Raw genomic sequence first — 22,149 nt, 5'->3', positions numbered from 1 at the left:
TTATGCACCCTTTTTCAAGGATGGAATAAAATTGTTATCTTAATGGATCAAATGTGCACTAAACACATTATATGATAAATCTCAAATTGCTTGCTTTGGCGGTGATTTTTCTACTGTTTTGCATTTCGTTTAACGTTCTTCGTGGAGGACGCACCCTAATAGTTAAGGTCGAGCTATATCGTGGCACGGTGGCGTCTACGTTGATGGTGAGCAGTAACTTTGACTTTGTTGAGATTTGTATATGGTTTAGTGATATTTACCACTTTTGCGTGTCAGTTTAATTAAATGAATTTTCGCGTTGTTCTATTTCACCTGTTACTGGGTTAGAAATGGGTGCAAAGAAACTCCATCGCAAAATCATAGCATCCGATTTGAATTTAAATTAAAGATCGCCAGAATGCGATAATGGCACAACGGTGGGATAAAATTTCTTCCGCATTAAAATCCAACCTGGATGCGTAGGGTCGCGTCGGCAGACTTGGTACGATGTGACTTTTCCAAATCCGCTGATATTCAGCGACCCGGTAGGAATGGTTGTATTCAACTTTCAGGTAATTTCCGCCCACGACTCTGCCCGGTCAACCCATGTACATCGCTGAGCACACTTTGCGTGAAAGTATCCTTTATTCGTTTTTTTTTTCCTGGGCCATCGTTGTAAGCTTCCACCCTTCCTTCTGCTTTTAGCCGGATCCGTCCAACCGGACCCGCCTGCCATTTACCTTCCTCCCATGTTTCATCATTCCAGCGCACGTCTGTTACAAAAGCAAGTGTGTGTGAGAGAGAGAGAAAGAAAGAAAAAGAGGGATAGGGGGGGGGGGGCACTAAATCACTCCGCTCAATTAGAGACCGCTCCAATACCCGGACAAACTCTCATCCCTTTCTGCCTGGGTTCCCCCCTTTTCCGAGAAAACCGTCAGCAACCGTCGACCCTGCGCATTCGTTAAGCTCACTCAGATTTTGCTACCCTTGGCTATTTTTAATGAATCTTAATGCCTATAATGTACATATTACAATATTTATTCAGATTAAATAAATATATTTATCTACCAAACAGTCACAGTGGCCTGCTTGGATCACCACCTCCGGAAGAGACAGAAAAAGTACCCGATAGAAATGCGGTGTGGCCGGCTGCCGGTAGGTTTGACGATGGCAAAAATTTGCTGCCTTGTGTGTTTAATGTTTTGGAGGGACTGACTCGGAAAATTAAAAACAGCAACTCCCCACTCTCCACCCTCTGCTCAAAGCCAGCAGGGTAGAAATTGTGCTGCATAAGGGGTTTTCCAGAGAAGGGAAATCCAGAGCCCCGTTCGTCCAGTGACGATAACCAGTAATCCTATCGCGCGCGTCGCAATGACGTACGAATGGGTTGGTTAGTGATTCTGGTGACGATACTTAATTTAAATTGTGTCATAAACCCGTATCAGATTGCATGCTCACGCTGAGGGCCACAACCTCGACCAATTAAAGTGTTTTTAAAGTTCGATAGCATCTCTCACATGACCTCGTTGGGCGGCCTACACATTAAAAAAAATCATGGTAAAATTTCATCTAAAAAGGAGTACATCTTTTATGTCAGAAAAAAGCTTTAATTTCACCTCTAATAATGTGTATATTTACATCTGGCAGACGCTAGGAAAAAATATATGTAATCCCAAAAAAATATCAAACTGGCGATACTTAATATCTAGTTTACTAAGTCCGCGCCCCATCCCGCACGGCCAACTCACCGATGAGAAAACTGGATTATCTACGTATCTGGAAACTGGATACCTCTACGTATCTCGTATATCGTATATGTACCCTATATGCAGTAAATACAGTATACAATGCACGGAACACATAGAACCACATTGGCTTTGATCGTCCAGTTTCACAGCGGCGAGATGGCCGTGCGGGTTGGGGCGCGGACTTAGTGAGCTAGATATAACTACTGCCGGTTTGATATTTTTTTTGGGATTACATTTATTTTTTCCCAGCGTCTGCCAGATGTAAATTTACACATTATTAGAGGTGAAACTAAAGCTTTTTTCTGACATAAAAGATGTACTCCTTTTGAGATGATATTTTACCATGATTTTTTTTAACTGTGTATTTAAGGACGAACTATTTGGCGACAACCGAATCTGGATTTATTGAACGTTTTTCCGTCTACGATACTGCCATTAACGAACAGTTCGGCACTAATCGTCAGCTGATTGCCATGTATGGATAAATTACATTCATCTTTGACAGGCTCTCCAAAAACATTCTTGGTGTTGGTGCAAATTTAGTGTCATGGTTTGCTCTCTCCTGGTTTTATACATCAAATATATTAGGGACCATCCATAAACTACGTGGACACTTTGAGGGGGTTGCGATTGTTCACGACCCATACACAAAAGTTTTTTTGCATGGACAATTGTCCACGATGGGGGTAAGGGGGAGAACAGATTACCAAAAAGTGTCCACGTAGTTTATGGATGGTCCCTAATCCGCGTACCACCAAACCGAAGTGCGCATCTCTTCTGTGTGCGAAAAATCTGTTGCGCCATACAAAAACTTAGTGGTTTGTCGTAAGCGTGTACATCAGCCTGTGGCGCAACAGGCTTTGACAGGTTACGCTCGTTTTTTGATATTTGTTTGCCTTCCCAATATGGTAAAAAAAAACCTTTGCTATAAGCGCAATTGGGTCCTAAAGGCCTACGTCATTTTTTTATGTACAACGGTAAAAAACACGCTTAAAAACCATTTATGATCATTTTTGTCATTTTAATGCAAAAAAACTCAAGACAACATTTTTTCGATGGATCAACTATGGTCCCCTTGGAACGTGCTGTCAATTAGGGCCTTTTCTGTCAAGAAAGGCCGCGAAGTTAATTTTTCAAAATTGATTTTAAAATCTACTTCAAAGCCGCTAAGCTAAGGGCCGCGAAGTTAATTTTTCAAAATTGATTTAAAAATCCATTTCAAATCCTTTGTGGTCGTACAAAGGATCAAAGTTGTAACCGTTGGTCAGCGTCTCAGAGCCGTCTGCACAATAATGGTCATTTTCGGAAGCTAATAAATTTTCAGCAAAAAATCCTTAAAATATGGTGTATTCGGAAAAGTTGTTCTACATTTAATGAAGGTCCTACATCTGAGAATTGATAAAGAGTAGTTTAGTAGTAGTTTGTGCCGACCCTGAGTGATGAGTAGTCAGTAGCTTTGATCTACGACTACCTTTGAGCTGATGGTCTTTTGTCCTGGAAAGGACTGAGCTAGCCGTCCTTGACAACTGATCAAGTCATTAGTTTCAAAGTACTCACAAAATGAGCTTTATCGTTGTGAACAATAATATCACAAATTTAAGCTTAATTTTAGGACCCAATTCGTTATCCTTCTGCGCCACAAAGCGCGCTGATTTCTCTATAATCCAAATATCCGGATAACAGCAAGTAATCTACATTGATCCAGAACCAAAAATCTGGATTCCAGAGACCGATAATTAATCCTACGTACAGAAGTACCCGGAGTATCCATACTTGACGATCTTGAGTTTGTTTGATCGGTAAAATATTTGATAGCCTTTATATACGGAAGTATCGAAAGTCGAATTCCGTACAAGACTCACAGACCTTCCCCGGCTGTAATTGGGGTGTGCGGAACCGATTTGTGCCATCCGTATTCAATAAACAAACTGATAACCGGGACATGTCGTCGTTTTGAAATGTGTTTGACAAACGAATGTGAGGAACGGTGGCGGTGGGGTCTTGGAACCGCATGAAGATTTTCATTAGAATCCTTCAATTATTCCACTCGGACTAGACGATTGCAAGGTAGCCGTGGCTAAAAAACGTCTCCTGGCGCGTTATGTATCATCATCACCTATAAATCATCGCTCATGCGACCGCGCGCCGGATTCAGACACAACTTTTTTGCGTTTGCATCACACATACGGGCAGCGTTTATTTCGATTGCAAATTCAAATACAACAATAATTTAATTAAAAGAGTGATTGATTGATACCGACAGTTGTCAATATTTGGTAGTAAACATCGATATATAAAGTTTTATCAGCTATGGCTCTTCGAGTGAACAGCACACAGTGATTTTAACACTTTTTTTCGCTTTTTAGTTAAAGCCTAACTTTTGGTTGAATAGATTCCTAACTTCGTTATGATCGTGCTATCTTTAGCACTTGCATTTTGGGCTAAATTGAGTCACTAACCTCATTATTTGCAGTTTACAAGTGGGTGTGGCCGAATGGTTAGCCTGTCCGCTTTGTAAGCGGATGATCATGGGTTCGATTCCCATCTGCACCAACCTTCCATCGGATGGGGAAGTAAAACGTCGGTCCCGGCCTTGGGTGTTGCTAGGCCGTTAAGTCATCTCAGGTTTGGGAGTCGTCACCCTGCTATAAAGACAAACAATACACCAAACCAAGCCTGCTCTGGTGGAATCGTTGGCGGCGGTTGGACTCGCAATCCAAAGGTCGTCAGTACGAACTCTGGGTGGAAGGTTCCTTGGAGAAGAAAGCGGTCTGGGTGCTCTCCTCCGAGGGGATGGCAACCCTATTCCGACCAAAGCAAACTGACAACAGTCGACATTATCACGGTTGTCAAATGAGAGCCCACAACAAAAGCACTAGCTGTCAAATGGTAGTCCATAACAAATCATTGTTTGGGTTTTTGATTTTCAAATTTTCCGCAATTTAAACGATAAATTCCTAAAAAAAAATGCGTGAATTGTGTTGCTGATGACAAATTCTATTCTTGTAGATTTCATCCCAATAATGGCTGAAAATTAATATCGAAAAAATGATTTTTCTGTTTACCTTTTTTTGCTTTTTTCTTTTGGTCGACAAAACAGTGCGCCCGTACACTGAGAATCGGCATTACACATTTTCCAGTTTGCCACATTTGCATGGGACTATTGAGTTCAACCAGGATAACACACTTTGTGTAACCATAATAATACCGTATGTAAAAAAAAGTATTTACACCCCTTGGGCACTTTGCAAATTTTGTGATGGAACATGTAAACAATTTAAAGTTTGACAGAAACCTAGAACTACGTTTTGTTCAGAAACTCATGCCAAACATTTTGCTACAAAAAGCTCATGAAAAGATGATTTCTATAAAAGTTTATATAACAAATACTATTACAAAAATAAAAAAGGTGCAAAAGAAAGTGGGTAGACCCCCAAAACGGTGTAATACCCACTCAAAAATGTTTATTTAGCAATTCTATGGGATTATAGTTATAAAAGTTTGCAAAATTAAGTTTAGATAAGTTTTATATAGAATTTCCAGAGTTATAAAAAATTTTATACTAAGTAGTTAGTAAACTTTATATTCAATCCAAATTATTTTTTAATCAGTCAAGGATGCCTATTTATAGTTGGGAGACTGGATTCATGGTGATTTGTCAATAAAAAACTTTATTTATGTTAATTTTTCGGAATGTGTACAAACTATTTTTGCACCTTTTTTATTTTTGTAATAGTATTTGTTATATAACTTTTTATAGAAAAAATCTTTTCTTGAGCTTTTTGTAGCAAAATGTTTGGCATGAGTTTCTGAACAAAACGTATTATTAGGTTTTGTCAAACTTTAAATTGTTTACATGTTTTATCACAAAATGTGCATTGTGTCCAAGGGGTGTAAATACTTTTTTTACATACTGTATGTATAATACTGATTGTCAGTGTTTGTTTTCTGAACTTCCAAGATGGCGTCTTCTTCGCTACCCCTTGCTCTTCTCATTCATGCCTATGGAATCCTTCGATCAGAAACTTTCAGTAGAGACAACAAAAGACTTGGGCGTCGTTGAAGTGGATGGTTTGATAATTTTTAAAGTGAAAAAAAGTGAAAGGTTATTTAATAATAACCATAAAAACAATGGTGGCACTATTCTTATGCAATGCAGTTTCGACCAAATCGTGCTTTTGACACATTCGGCCAAAGGTATTTTAAGTCAGATGCTGATATGTCACTCTTACATGCTCGTCCACTGGCAACAAAATTCAACGAAATGTTGGGACAATGCCTAAAACGGTCAGCAAAACAAAACGTTTTTTTAAATTTATATTTATTCAAATTTCTTTTCCATGTACATTCATTCAGTTAAAATATTATTGAGTGTCCAATCACAAACGATGACTTTTTATCTCAATTTTAAATACTAGCAACTTTCATTTATTCATGAAATATTGTAGCTTTCGCTATTCAGTGATTTCAAATGTAGGAGGTCCTACATGTACAAAAGGGAAAAGGGATACCCTAAAACTAACTTATAAACTATATAAAGAGCGCAAAACAAAACGTTTTTTTACTGTTTACATTGCGTACTCTTTTTGCCTTCCTCACTGTGGTAAGGCTATAATCCTACTCTAAAAATAAACTTTTTATTAAAAGCTCGAAGACCCACCTTCATGTATACATATCGATTCAGAATCGAAAACTGAACAAATGTATGTGTGTGTATGTGTGTGTACGTATGTATTTGACCAAAATTCTCACTGAGTTTCCTCAACACTGGCTGACCCGATTTTGACCAAACCAGTTGCAATCGACTTGGTATAGGGTCCCATGCATCGCTAATGAATTGTTTGAAGTTTCGATAACTAGTTCAAAAGTTATGTATAAAAATGTGTTTTCACATATATCCGGATCTCATTTATATGCATGTAACCGATGTTCTGATCCATTATCCGACCCACCGTTGATTAGGTAATCGAGAGACCTTTCCAATGAGTCCACAACATTGAAGATCTGGCAACCTTGTCTCGAGTTATGACCACTTAAGTGATATTTTTGTACTTTTTTGAAGCCGGATCTCAATTAAATGTATGCAAACGATGTCCGGATCCATCATCCAACCCATCGTTGGTTAGGTAATTGAGAGACCTTTCAAACGAGCTCAAAACATTGAAGATCTGGCAACCTTGTCTTGAGTTATGACCACTTAAGGGATATTTTTGTACTTTTTTGTAGCCGGATCTCACTTAAATGTATGTAAACAATGTCCGGATCCGCCATCCAACCCATCGTTGGTTAGGTAATCAAAAGACCCTTCCAATGAGTCTAAAATATTGAAGATCTGGCAACCCTGTCTCGAGTTCTGACCACTTAAGTGATATTTATGTACTTTTTTGTAGCCGGGTCTCGCTTAAATGTATCTAAACAATGTCCGGATCCATCATCCGACCCATCTTTGGTAAGGTTATCGAAAGACCTTTCCAACATGTCTAAAACATTGAAGATCTAGCAACCCTGTCTCAAGCTATGACCACTTAAGATGCCACTTATGAGCCCTTGAGTGATATGTGTGTTTTTTGTATTCCGGAACTTGACGAAATCAGACGAAATTTGTGTCCAAACCCATCATATCACAAATCACCCATTGTTGGAAAAGAGTGAGGAAGGCACCAACCACATAGGTAGATTAAGTTAGTTTTTCCTTGAAACATTGCAATCTCAAAAAAAAAAAAAAATTGATACATTATCTAAATTGGGATACTTTCAAAAAGTTCACCATGTTAGTATAACTTGTCAATAGAATGCGTAAAATTCAGCTCTCAAAAACAGTATCCTTGAAAGCTGTTTACTTTTTAATTCATAAAAAACCATAATAGGCTCTCCAGATCGACCAACATGGAAAAAGTCATTTTATCTTTATATGGCCTAGGTGTGGAGCAAATTGGAAAATTACAGTTTTTTTTGTGCTGGAAATTTTTTTATGCTAAGCAAATGGTTCTCAATGTATTATTTGTTTATTTGGAACCTAATTAACATGTACACATGCTACATACATCATAAATAGTAAAAACAGACCCGATTTTCACCTAATTACAATGTCGCATTTTTTATGGGCCATACTGTAATAGTTTGTTAAGTTGGAACTTTTGATACCCTGCAACTTATACATTTTGATTTCGAATTATGATGCTGCAAAATTAATTTATTCTGCCGTCAGTAGGATGTCTCCAATAATGAAAAATTATAGCACCGTGCCGTTAGCTAGATCTGTCTGTGAACAGAACCATCACATCGCGTGAATTTCAAGCAAATGATATGAATGCAAATGGACAAGAACAGGTGAACGCATCATCAAGGAACTATACAACAAATTCTCATAAGTAAGTAATGCGTCCCAAACTGAAAGGCATCACTCGCGGTCTGGGAGTGTTGGGATAGTGCTCCAGAATGTCACCAAGGCCTAATGAAAAATAGATGATGAGTCATGTAGTTTGAATATGATGCAAGAAAACAGCCTGGCATCGGCCAAATGCACCACCAAACAGGGCACGCGTGGTGGTGGTGTCAGCGACTCCTCGGGTGTCATCGGTGTCACTGATCTGTGTGGTGGAGTCCCTCGCGGATATTGAAAATGCATTTCGCGTACTGTCGAGACGAATTTGTTTTCGCAAGTTTCGAAAAAGGAGGATGCTCGTTTTGAGGATGAGGGAGGGTGCACGCGCAGAATGGCGGGTGGTGTTTTTGCAGCACAGTGCATCGGGCAAAAGTGTATTCAAAAGGCACTGGAATCCACGAATTTACGAGAGTTTTATTTAAATATTTCTTCTCTACGCTCGAGTATGAAGCAGAAAAAGAGTGTGAAACCCATTATAAATATCGCAGTTTGAGTTTTTGCAGAATAATTAAAGAGATACGTGTCTGTTATAAGCTGCTCGCCTTCAAGCCGGAGGTTTTTTTTTTATTTCGCAATTCGAATGTTGAATAAGGCGTACAGTAATGAAGCTGAAGTTCATATGCCATACTGCGGGAAGGAGGACTGCACAATTCTTTCACTGTCGCACGATACTCTCCTTTCATAAAATGAAACATTCGTGTCGTAAATAACATTATTTAGCGCATTTCTGCCTGTGCAGTTTTCTTGTTTCGTTACACTTTCTATCTGCACAGGTTGAGCGAGGGTTAAGCTTCATAACTTCTCGTATAAGAATAACGCCTTGAACAAGGATCCATTCGAGCAGTTTTTGCTTTTTTCTACAATGTATTCCTTATGGGAGAACTGTCATTTCTACCACACGAATCGGGTGCTCCATTCATCTGTATATTGGAGTACTGTCACATTTTATGCCAAGAGTACGAAATTGATGACAACATTGTTGTTTTGCTGAAACAAACCTTTCAAAGTAATTTTTAATCACAAGAATAAGTGACATTTTTTAATGTTTTTTTTTCATGTGGATCTTTAAGAATATTTAAAAAAAATGTTTGACTCCCCCTGTTAAAAACATAACTTGAATAATAAAGTGAAACAAATTTTTTTTTTGTAACTATCAACCAATTTCGGACAAATTTAGATTTTTCTTAAAACTTTCGACACCTGATGGAAAATTTTACATATTTTTTTAAATTCTTAAATTACACGATATTTCTTAAACCTTTTGGTAAAAGGATGACTGTTGTTGTTATTTAGTCATACATTCGTTTGAAATATATTCAAAAAAACTTAAATGTTTTAAATCTTTCTTAGTTACTGGTTTATTATTTAACCAAAAATAAATTCATCTTTTCATTATAGCGTCAACTGGGACTACAGTCTGAATAGGGACAGCAGTTTTTAGAGCACCTAAAAAAACGAAACTATTGGCACTACGCCCCCCGGGGCATGCCCTTCCTCTAACGTGGGATTTCTGCTCCAGCGCCTCTGACGAGACAGGAGAAACCGGGACCGACGTTTTACTTCACCATCCGATAGAAGCTCAGTGGATAAGGCGGGAATCGAACCCGCGTCTCATAGCATCATCGGAATCGGCAGCCGAAGCCGCTACCCCTGCGCCACGAGACCCACCTAAAAGCTTCAAATTTGAGAACCGATGTCCGAAACCGAACAATAAGCAATATCATAATGCTAAAACCACTGTCCCAATTCGCCCCATTTGTCCCGATTTACCCCAGATGACGGTAATTGCTGAGTTCGAACAGATGATTTCAAATGTTAAATGTGTCTGATCTGCAAATCTCTAGGCTTTTCTTCTTTTTTGAGTTCTCCTATGAAGTTGAACACGTTACGTAATGGACTTTTCGTTTGAATTGGTTTTGATTTGTTTCATGTTTCTATTACAAACAAAAAAATGTATCTCAAAATCAAATTGTTCACTCTATATATATATACGTGTATACAGCATTGTTTTGGCATTATCTATTGCGAGATTCTTACTAGAAACTTGGTGTTCGAAGGTTTGAAACGGTGAGACAATCCAAACCTCTTATTACACCTAAGCTTCCAAACAATCTGATATAGTACATAAAATACTGCTGATACTTTCAGGGATCAAATTACACTACATTTTTTTCTCTTTGAATTTTAGTTGTCAGTGATACTTGTGATTTTTTGTTATCTATACATTTTTTGAAAATTAAGATCTGATGTGAGCCTAGTTAATAACTAAGAGCAATTCTCAGTAGCGATGTCCCAGCCGCGACTTGAAAGCCCAATATTTTCACAGTCATTGGTGGTGTGCGCGCATTTAAATCTACTCGTTGTCAATTAGAGAATAAATATGCCTGAGAAATGCCAGAGAGGAGGGAGCAGAAAAATTGACATTCATTCTTGTCACATTTACTTGTTAAATACGCGATTCGTGGGGCACAAACAGCAGCAGTGCAGTCGAAGTCTCCGGTGCTCTGGAGTGTGGCAATCGCGCTCGGGAAGACACACACTTGAGTACCCATCGACGCGTGTAGAGCTTCAAGAGGCGTCATCGAGGACGTTGGACAGCAGCAGATTCAGACGTTTTCAGAAATTTGCTATACTCATCTGCACAACTCCGCGCCGTGAATGTTTATTTATTTGCTTTAAGAGACACGAAAGAGCAAAGTACAGTTTCTATAATAAGAAACGCAACGCTTGCAGCCAGCCAGCTAAACCAACTGCCAGCGACAACACCGACGCCTACGCACTAGGTTGAGTGCGTTGAGATTGTGGCTGAGTGCAGTGCAAAGAGGCATTTTTGCTTACTTACGTTGCATTTCTCGGTCAGTATGCATTCTGATTTTCACACTTCAAAATTCAATTTCAACGAGTTGAACCGGTATGAATATTCATGACACAAAAGCACGTAGGTACATGACCAGTGTGTAGGTCTTGCGTATAAATACGATTAATTAAGAATAATTATCATTTTGTATGGGTTGTGTTGTGGTGATCATCGAGCGAAGAAGACCGGGTTAGAGTATACGAAACATGTAGATTTCTGCAGAACCCCTTCTCCAAGCCCCAGGATTGCAGCCGCTGGCGTGAATTGCTCCGGAACTGAAGGACACGTCACAAATCGAAACACATCTTGTTGATTCTTAAAGTTGCCTGCGAAGTAGTTCTGGCCTGGAGAATTCGTTTTGAGATTAATTTATTAATTTCTCGTACATACAGCAGCGCGTTTGACAAATGGCTCTCGGGAGCGAGCAAAACGTCAACAGGCTAAGCGAGGCGCTAAATGATTCGGTGGAAAGCAAAAACTCACCATCCTTACCACACCACCGCTGTCGAGCGACAAGGAAAGTTGATGTGATGACTTTATTATAATTATATGGGAAGTTAAATTTGTGATAAATTTGCACTCGCTGCTCACTTTAGCTGTTTCGAATTGCATATCCACGGAGAGTGTTTAAATAAATTGCGCTACCCTTCTATGAGAGAGCAGTTTGGGCAGCTATCATAAACATATTTCACAACTCTGCAACTCGGTGATGAGCGCCTATAAAATCAGCCGTTGCATTTCATCCGCACCAGACTGCCGTCGACTTGAGCTGGTCGACAACTTCTGGCGGGAGTGATTATCGCGTGCGCGCTACTAGATGCGCGTATTACTTTGTCTCTGCCACACCAGTCTACTGTGCTGCTGGGGGCGCAAGTGTATAAATCAAAGCGAAATTAAAGTGACTCATCTTTTTACGAGGGATCGAATAAAAGTGGACGAGTTGGTACATGCCTTAGCATCGCCGATAGCATCCTTGTTACGGCGTCTGATTTATGTCTTTGCGGGTGATGTGATAATCGGTATTAAAATTAAATGATTACCGAAAAACGAGAAACGTTTGAGACGATATCAAAACAGTTTTTTGCTCGGGAAAAAACTTTTGCTCGGGAAAAAACTTTTGCCCGTAAATCCGAGTTATTTTCTACACAACTCGACATTTTTTAAAGTTGTTTCCAATAAACGCTTCAGTTTAGTCAAGTAGCTATTTTAGGCCTCTGTGCCAAATATGAGCAAAATCGGTCAACATTTACCCATTGATACTCAAAGGTGAAGTTTGAATTAGAAAAATCGAAAAAATGTATGAAAACCCCCATTTCCTTACGGTTTGGTCTGCACGGTGCGCTACTTCCATCCAAAGATTCCCAAAAGTGAGAATTGTAAATTCAATGCTGTAAAACTTTGTAAAACATACCAAAGCTGTACAATTCGATGCTGAAAAGTTCAAAAATCAAACCATCCACATTAACGACCCCCGGGTCTTTTGTGGTCTCTATTGCAAGTTTCTGCTCGAACCTAGGAGTTCGAAGGCTTGAATGGGGAGAGCACCCAAACCTCTTTTTACTCCAAGGAACCTTCCACCCCAGTGTTTGAACTGACGACCTTTGGATAGCGAGTCCAACCGCCGCCAGCGATTCCACCGGAGTAGGCTTGGTTTGGTGTGCTCCTACACCTGGAAATGACTTAACGGCCTAACAACCAAGGCCGGGACCGACATTTTACTTCCTCATCCGATGAAAGGTTGCAGCAGATGGGAATCGAACCCAGAATCATCCGCTTACAAAGCGGACAGCGTAACCATTCGGCCACGCACTGCTGAAAAGTTATTATTGATTTAAAAACGTTACTTAATCCACCTTTAGGTGGTTGGTGCCTTCCTCTCATTTATAGTGATTTCAAGCCCCCTAAAGTGACCACATGTTTATGGATCTCCCCTAACGTTCGCAGCACCTAAGAAGTCCTAATAAAAATAAGTGATGATTAAAAAAAAGACTACCTATAGACTTTTTGTCAAGATTATACAGACACGGCCTTTGAGGAAAATGGCATCCCTCTACACGGCTTTTTCGTGGCGATCAGACCCGACCAGTTGAGGTTATGTGAATTCAGACCATTTTTTAAACTGCTTGTAATTTAAGATAGGTAAGTCAGATCTTGAAAATTGTTACTCCACCTAAAAGGACTTCTCATATGCTTTCTAAAAATGTATAACATGTGAGGGTTTCATGAAAAAACCACCCTTTTTACCATAATTTAATATGAAACAGTTTTTTTGACATAACTTTTTAAATACATGATAAAACTGCATGAATTTAAATAGCAAGTTAGGGGACGTTAAGACGGATCGATTAAAACCTTTCCGGCCAAAATCGGTTGAGCCTGTGCCGAGATATTCCAGTGACATTGATTTGGTACACATGTCTACATACAGCCAAACACACAGACATTTGCTCAGCTGGTGATTCTGAGTCGATATGTACAAATGAAGGTAGGTCTAGGAGGTCTAATTAAAAAGTTCATTTTCCGAGTGATTTTATAGCCTTTCCTCAGTAAGGTGAGGAAGGCAAAAAGTCATTATGACATGAACAACATTTTTCGTCCCAACTTCAGGCTCGGGTGTCAATGGGTTAATCTCAACAAATTTCGCTCAAAATTGGCACAGTGCTTAAAATAACCCAAAAAACGGATTTCCGCTTGAAAAGCAGGAGGTCATTTTTTCTGGGCACCCTAATGCGCACCCACTTTTATCTATGGGGGTAGCAAAAATAAGGGGGTGCGCATGATTGCTTTTAAGTACCCTCATGGTTGTTTAACATGATTCCATAGCTATCGACTCATACAAATCGAGAAAGGGTCTCTGGTCCCTCTCGGCTTTCTAAAAATTCTAAGAAGTAATATTGGTTCCCGATCACTAATCTGAGGTCCATTTTTCGATGCAGTATAACCTCTTCCTTTATTTTTTTGTGATTTTTATTAAGGCATACCGGAGCAGGACCGCGCCATGTAGCGCAGTGGTAACGCCACGTAAGCGGTGGACCGGAGTTCAAATCCCGGCTCGGTCCAACACAACTGGTGATCTTTTCCCTTCTTGATTCGATTGCTTAGTAAAAGAAATGTAGTGTATCATCACAAGCTGGACATTATCACGACACCTCAGGAATGGCGACCTATGGAATGTTAACTATAGCCTCAACATGATAACATTAAGTTAAGAAATAGCCACTGAATCCACTTTGTAAATGCAAATTACTTACATATTTTCAAAACAGGCTTACAAAATTCAAAACAGTTTTAAACAACTTTATCGTTACTCAGCCGTTAATAAATTGTGAGACATTTCATTTCAAGGGAAACTGGATGTACTTTTCTAATCTGTAATAATTCAAGCAATTTTGTCATTAGGAGCATTTTATATCATTTTAAAATATCGTATTTTTGTAATTTAGCAGGGACATTTTCTACAGTATAATAATTGGATGAGACCAACAAATTTGATATATAAAAGGATGGGGGTTTACTTGTAAACATCACGAGTTGTCGAAAAAACTGTTTTTATCTTAACTATCAAACCACCAATAGTCATCGTCATACTATTTTCCTTTCGATTGTTTGTTTACGCTATTTTGTGTTCATTGGAAAAAGTAGCAGCTATTTAGTTTGATTTATCTAATTGGGGGGCGCTGCTAGCCTTTCTCACGTTCCAGGTTCCAATTGATTTCGTTTACCGAGCGTTGCTCGTGACGACGTGAGCGTATCGGTAAAACTATAGAGCACCTCTGCGTACACCCATGATGTACGGTGGTTTCCGTTCTTTTTGGCGCCAAACGCGTCGTGGGATACCACTGTGTCGGCTGGAATTCAGTACAACGTGGCGACCCCTTCAATCTCATTCAAATTCATAATGGCAACTGACGACGAGATGCAAAATAGGCGCACTCCATTCGTCGACCCGGAAAATGGCGAAAAAATGAAAGCACAATCAAATGCTGTTTGCTAGCGAGCAGCAGCAGTTGGGCACAAACGCGTGCACCATCCAAGCGGACGCCGATTATTGGCGAAATTGAATCCAGACTGGGCAGCGGCAGAAAAAAGGACTATAAACGAATATAAAAATAAACAGGAAACTAATTTGACCAATTTCCAAACAACGGCGGCCAACATAATGTGGTTTATGGCTTTCCCATATCGTTTTATTTTATGTGTGTCAGCATATTTTCATTTAGGAAAAATTTCCCCATAAATATCTCGTCGGCGCAGGGTGGCCGGCGGTGGCGAGTTTTCATTCCTGTTGTGTCGACTTTTTCCACTAGTCGAAAAGTTTTTGACCAGCTCGTTTTACGAGCTCAGTGAACGAGGATCAATTTTTTCTCCAACGCACTGTTGCGTATTGCAATGATTTTCAATGTGAAGTTTCAGTTTATGGTGTTTAATTTTAGAATAATAAATCTTGTTTTTTCATTTGGGTAATTCTCTACCAACTCACACGAAATCGGGAAAAGTTGCCCGACCCCTCTTCGATTTGCGTGAAACTTTGTCCTAAGGGGTAACTTTTGTCCCTGATCACGAATCCGAGGTCCGTTTTTTGATATCTCGTGACGGAGGGGCGGTACGACCCCTTCCATTTTTGAACATGCGAAAAAAGAGGTGTTTTTCAATAATTTGCAGCCTGAAACGGTGATGAGATAGAAATTTGGTGTCAAAGGGACTTTTATGTAAAATTAGACGTCCGATTTCATGGCGTACTCAGAATTCCGAAAAAACGTATTTTTCATCGAAAAAAACACTAAAAAAGTTTTAAAAATTCTCCCATTTTCCGTTACTCGATTGTAAAAAATTTTGGAACATGTTATTTTATGGGAAATTTAATGTACTTTTCGAATCTACATTGACCCAGAAGGGTCATTTTTTCATTTAGAACAAAATTTTTCATTTTAAAATTTCGTGTTTTTTCTAACTTTGCAGGGTTATTTTTTAGAGTGTAACAATGTTCTACAAAGTTGTAGAGCAAAAAATTTGATATATAGACATAAGGGGTTTCTAATCTAATCTAATCTGACACAGACGCAGCCAGTCCGATGAAAGCATGCTGGAAAGTCTTGTGATAAGATTACGCCTCAAGCACTTTTCTTGTCAATATTAATAATTGCAGTACATCCGAGAACACCCGAAAATGTATTACAAAAATTAAAGCGGCCAGCCCTACTGCGTCGTGTTTACCGCAGAGAGGATTCTGAAAACGGATCACATTTCACAGAATCAACAGGGGAGGAAGGATGCGTGGACATACCGTACCAAACGCTCCGATTTATGATTGCATGGATGTTGTGTACGGTGTGTTATGTGTAATAATATATAATTTAATATTTTTCCAATTTATGATGCGTCATATAGTAAATTACCTTCATAACCAGCTGAAATATTCAAAATTATTAGAAAATATAATAGGAAAGCGGACAATTACAGTCAAGTTACAGTAGAGTAGTAGGATGATACAGGTTATCTTTAAGTAAAGATCTAAGAGATTATTAGAATTGATAGTAGGAAAATGTAGCAGATTATTGTGTAGGATTTTCAAAGATAGATAGCAATAAATGTATAAGAGTAGTGATTGAAATTTAAAAATATTAGAAGAAATATGAAACAAGGATTTTATCGGAATTCACTGCACTGCTGATGGTGTGCTTCTATGAGTGACACCTTTTGCGATGATGATTGTCAACTGCCACAATTTTCTTCAAATTGGCTCGCATTATAATTTCACTGGTAACGTTTTCACCCCCACCAACAACACTTTATTCCTGCAACTCCTCTCATCAACATAGCAGCCCACGAACACTTTCAAACTCCTTCATCGTGACACGGCTGCTTGATTCGGGCTTTTAGATTTTTTTCCTTTTACAAAAACACTAAAACCACAAAACTTTTTTTTCCTTTCGATAAACACCTGAGCCGACTGTAAATAATAAAGGCAACTAAAGTCACATACCTGATGATGGGTAATACCTTGGGTAATACCCATCTTATCGCTCACTGGAAAAAGGTACTTTTTGCGGGAGCTGCAATTATTTGATGGCCTACATGCCTTGGCGATCCCCAAGTTGAAGTTTCAATCGCTTACAGCCGCATTCGGAGCATCACGCTGACGCCGTAGTTTCTAATCGTCCTTTTAGTGTTCGTCTTCCTTCCTTGTGATTTAAGCTGCTTTCTTTGGTGGTTCTTGTTTTATATTTTGACCATTGATCTGGAAATGATTAGAAAATAACAAAAAAAAAAGACAGCCAGCAGTATCTTCCGAAAATAGACTAACATTTTTTTTTATTTTTTTTTGTGAGGGTGGTCCAGCCGCACATTGTTGATGTTGAAATATATAGACATAAGGGGTTTGCTTATAAACATCACGAGTTATCGCGATTTTACGAAAAAAAGTTTTGAAAAAGTTACTTTTTGCGTTTTTCTTCGTTTCGTCGTCCGTGTCTGTCGCGGGTGACTATGAACGGCCATGATCGATGACGACCAACTTTCATTTTTTTTGTAATTGTCTGCTCTACAACTTTGTAGAACATTGTTACACTCTAAAAAATAACCCTGTAAAGTTAGAAAAAACACGAAATTTTAAAATGAAAAATTTTGTTCTAAATGAAAAAATGACCCTTCTGGGTCAATGTAGATTCGAAAAGTACATTAAATTTCCCATAAAATAACATGTTCCAAAAATTTTTACAGTCGAGTAACGGAAAATGGGAGAATTTTTAAAACTTTTTTAGTGTTTTTTTCGATGAAAAATACGTTTTTTCGGAATTCTGAGTACGCCATCAAATCGGACGTCTAATTTTACATAAAAGTCCCTTTGACACCAAATTTCTATCTCATCACCGTTTCAGGCTGCAAATTATTGAAAAACACCTCTTTTTTCGCATGTTCAAAAATGGAAGGGGTCGTACCGCCCCTCCGTCACGAGATATCAAAAAACGGACCTCGGATTCGTGATCAGGGACAAAAGTTACCCCATAGGATAAAGTTTCACGCAAATCGAAGAGGGGTCGGGGCAACTGCTGTGTGAGTTGGCGGAGAATTACCCATTTATTAAGTGATGTATTTTTTTTTGCTATAGTTTTAGCTTGACATTGTTAAAATTCTATTGACACATAAAAAAAAAACAAATAATTATTAAGATTTAATATGAAGAATTTTTTAATTCAATTTTGATTTTCACGGATGTTTATAGTCAGGTTGTCATGAACATTCCAAAAAAATCGCAAGTGGTTTCTCTGATTGTTGGTCTCGTTTCTTGGCTTGCATCTTTTCAATTTACACCAGCATCCCATCCTTCTGTAATGGAGGTTCTCAGTTGGTGGATCCTTTTATTACATTCCAGGCAAAATTCTTTCTGTTTGTTTGCATTCTTTCTCGAAACAGTACAGGGTACAAGTTTTTCGCAGACGGCGACCTGAGCTTAAGCTAAGCACAAGGGCCAGGATCGAGTGTGGTGCTTATGCTGAAGCGAACAAGCGAGCGCAAATCACATACCAAAAATAAATCTAAATTGATTGATGTGCCGTGTCAGTTATGCTACGGATGAGAGCCAGATTCAGAGAGCCTACGGGGAGAAGAGGTTATGTGGGAGAATGTGAGATGCCGCCGCAGTCAAGTAACAGGGCACGATATAAGAACAAAAATTAAAAACAGATTCTCAGTTCACACCATGGGAATGGGAATAAATTCACCTAGTGATAAGATTGGGACTTTACTAGTTGGCGCTCACCGTCAACTACTTGTTTTTGGTCTAAAAATTGATTACCTCCAAGATTATACACATAAGGTGCTTAAAATCCCTTCTTCGTCCACAGGGTAAATATACTTTATTTGGATGTTTATGATCAAATCGTCCAAGTGTTGTGAGTCGTGTACTCACTACATATAACGTGTTCAAGTTAGCACATCCACAATAAAAAGCCGAGATAAAAGCTCTCGCGAGTGAACGATCGCGAAATAGTGTGTTTTCGGCTAATAAAACAGCTGATCCCATTGAGGGGTTTACATCGGCACTTTTCTATACGATGTTACCCAAGCTGAGACGATAGGAAATAGATCTAAGAAAATCTTACATTATTTGAGCAATATTAAAAAAAATTATCTGTCAAATCCCACTTTACAAAGATTATAATTAAATTTCAAAGTCACTTATACGTTACTTTATGTATTAACGATGTAGGGCGATACATCTTACACTGCAAAAACATTAGTAGTCCAGCTGCGTGGTGGCCTGGGCCTGGGTGTAATTTTTTTTTGCGATCTAAGGAGCTAGTCCTTACTGTTTATGCTAGGTTGAACAGTCGGTTGCAACTTGTTTTTTGTATTTACAAAAATTGTACATGCAATGTGTAATATTAAGTGTCTTTTTTCACAAAGGTGATGTGCATGCTTTTGCTTGTGATTTTACCATCGTTTTTTGTGTGCTATGTATGTACCTATTCCTGTATCACCGCTTTTGTTATGTACCTATTCTTTTATTTTCAATATTGGGTCATTTACAAATCCTTAGGCTTGAAAGGGTTAAGCAGTCTACCCCCAAAACAAAATTGAAAACTATGTATTCCTTCCAAACCTTCTCCAACGCACCCACGAATCAAGGGTTGCCGGACAAACGGGCTCTTCGTCGGGCGATAAAACATTTATATTCAACACATCGTGCTCTCTACGTGAGTGTGAGGTATATGATGAAATGCATCGTTCAAAGATTTGTTAGAATATTAGACACATTGTAATAAGTGGCATTTATTTTAAACATGTAATTATTAAGTGTGCCTTCTGCATAATTTACGATCAATCAAATAACATTTAATTGACTATAAAAAGGAGCTCAGAATGTGTGTTGTGTAGTGTAGTGTAGAGAGGAACAGGAGGAACGCACGACAACGAAAGCTGACTGAAAAGCGCTCGCTTGGCTATTAGTCATTAAAAGGCTGTTTTATCAAGCGATTAAGCGCGCAGGAAATTTTAAAGGCGGAGCCTAGTAACGTTTTCTTAGCGCGCTCAAAAGCAACAACCTATTACGGCACAGCACCTACAACGACGGTGGAGAAAGCAAAAAAAGATGCTAATAAGAGTATAAATTTACTATCACGGTGCAAGATTAAGATCTCTTTTATTGCCGTGAAACACCCATATATTGTCTGTTTAACTTTTGTAACTGATTTGACTAACTTTCTCGTAACAAAAATCTTAATTGAATACACTTGATGGTTACTCCAGCACGGTACAGCTCGTGTTGGGTACGGAGGTTCCACTACAAAACAGGGTAAATTTACCTTGAGGTTGATGGTGGTGCGTGCACGGGTTCGATTAGATTGCTCTCGGGGGTCTGGGCCCGAGCTAATCTCCGTCCGCCACGATGCAAATGTGCAGCACTTGGGACGGAATCGTTTGAATTGAGCGATATTTCTACAACACAGATTGAAGGTTCTCTATTCAGTTTGTGGTGATTTGCGCCAGACAGACAGCACCAAGCATTCCAAAGGGACGCCGAAGGCGAGGCAAAAGAAATACCAAACGAAGAAAAAAAATCTACCCCTGCCCGAGATCACAGATTCTCATTTCCAGTGATCGCCGCATGACCGTTGTGTGTTGTCATGAGTGGAAAGGAATCGTTCATGGAGAAAAAAAACTTGTTTCACCAGTGCCGTTGGCTTCCCGGGCTCGATGTTCTTAATAATTAAGTCCAGTTTCTCAATTCAACTTATTTTGATATATTTTTGTGCTTTATATGTAGATATAAACAGATTGGATAAGGTATCTTTTTTTCTTTTTTAATTAAATGGGTTCGAACAAATATGTATTCAAATCAGAGGAGGAACATCAAGTCGGAGATCGAGCGCATCAGTATACCTTAAGATTTGTTCTCCCTCCCCACTAATTCCACGTCCCGAGTCCAGCAAGTGAATAGAATCGTGACATTATGTGATTAGATGCAGGCTTTACATCGATCGCGACCACAATGGGGTGTCTCACAAAGGTTTAAAACTCTCTCCATGATTTTTTTCAGAAATCGGTTGCGCGGCTCCTTCCTGGTCTCATCGTCACATGCTCTTCAAACACTTGTCTTTTATCGCGGCTTCACACTTGACTAGCGCGAAGAGATCCTTTCTTTCATTATTTTTTTTAAGGGATTAATATTTTCACATTAATGTAAATATACAAAGATATTTTTGCCCCTTCTCATAGCTTTCGTCTTCTTCTTCATCCACAGCTTTTCGATTCCTTTGTCGGATAAGAAATCCGTCTCTTTTGCTCATCTCCTCCTCGACCATGATCATCATCAATTCGTTTTGTTTCCATATTCTCGTATATTCCCCGCGTGTGTGTGCTAATAGCTGAGTGGTCATCCATATCTAAGTTTTGTTATCGGATAGCAGGCATCTGATTATGTCCGAAGAACGACGACTTGAACGACAAAACTTTTCCCACAAGCTGCGCGTGCATCTCAAACTTGGCGCTGCAGAGAGTTGGGTGCGCAGTGCGCACAGGTGTGGAGGGTTCAGGGGAAGGTCCATAGTTGATGGAGCGGATTGGTAGGGTCAAATCACCCAGCAGCGGAAGCATTGGGAGCCTCTAGTCCAATGTGGGGTGTGTATAAATTATTTCTATTCTGTAGCTCATGCCAACGTTGAAATACAGGCTTGACTTTCAGCTTTAATTGAGTAGATGATGGAAATTAGCAAATTCCAAAGAAGATTAACGTTTCAGTAAAATTTAAGCAATTCTGTTTAAGTAAAATTGGTAAGATTTTTAGATATCTTTTGTGATTGATAAAAATCATGGTTTATATTGCAAAAAAGTTCACTTGGTAAAAATGGCTTAAAAAAATTTAGAACAATTCCAAATAAACGTTATCTTTGTTCGTTCTCTCATTCGTAAAGTTGTATCTTCAATCAACTTACTTAGAAGATTTTTAGTAATGTACAAATTTCAATATCTGTAAACAGTAACGTACACCAACCAAGCTCAGTCAGCCTGGGTTCGATCCCAGAAAGTCCCGGTGCCATATTTCGAGACGAGATTTGTCTGATCATACCTTCCGTCGGACGGGAAGTAAATGTTTGCACCGGTCTAACCTAGAGGTTATGTCGTTAGTTCAATCCAGGTGTAGGAGACATCTTCCTGGTGCTGTCTCGGTGGAGTCGCTG

General features: G+C 39.1%; 1 protein-coding gene across 2 annotated transcripts in view; it reads right to left on the bottom strand.

Annotated features, from left to right (window-relative positions):
- Positions 1-22,149, bottom strand: part of LOC6045521 (homeobox protein homothorax) — a 285,128-nt gene that overhangs the window by 103,748 nt on the left and 159,231 nt on the right. The gene's annotated exons all lie outside the window — the stretch shown is intronic.

This window comes from Culex quinquefasciatus, chromosome 1 (assembly GCF_015732765.1).
Source record: "Culex quinquefasciatus strain JHB chromosome 1, VPISU_Cqui_1.0_pri_paternal, whole genome shotgun sequence".
Classification (NCBI taxonomy): Eukaryota; Metazoa; Arthropoda; class Insecta; order Diptera; family Culicidae; genus Culex; species Culex quinquefasciatus.
The sequence above is the reverse complement of the archived record's forward strand: the minus strand, read 5'-3'. Positions and strand labels throughout refer to the sequence as shown.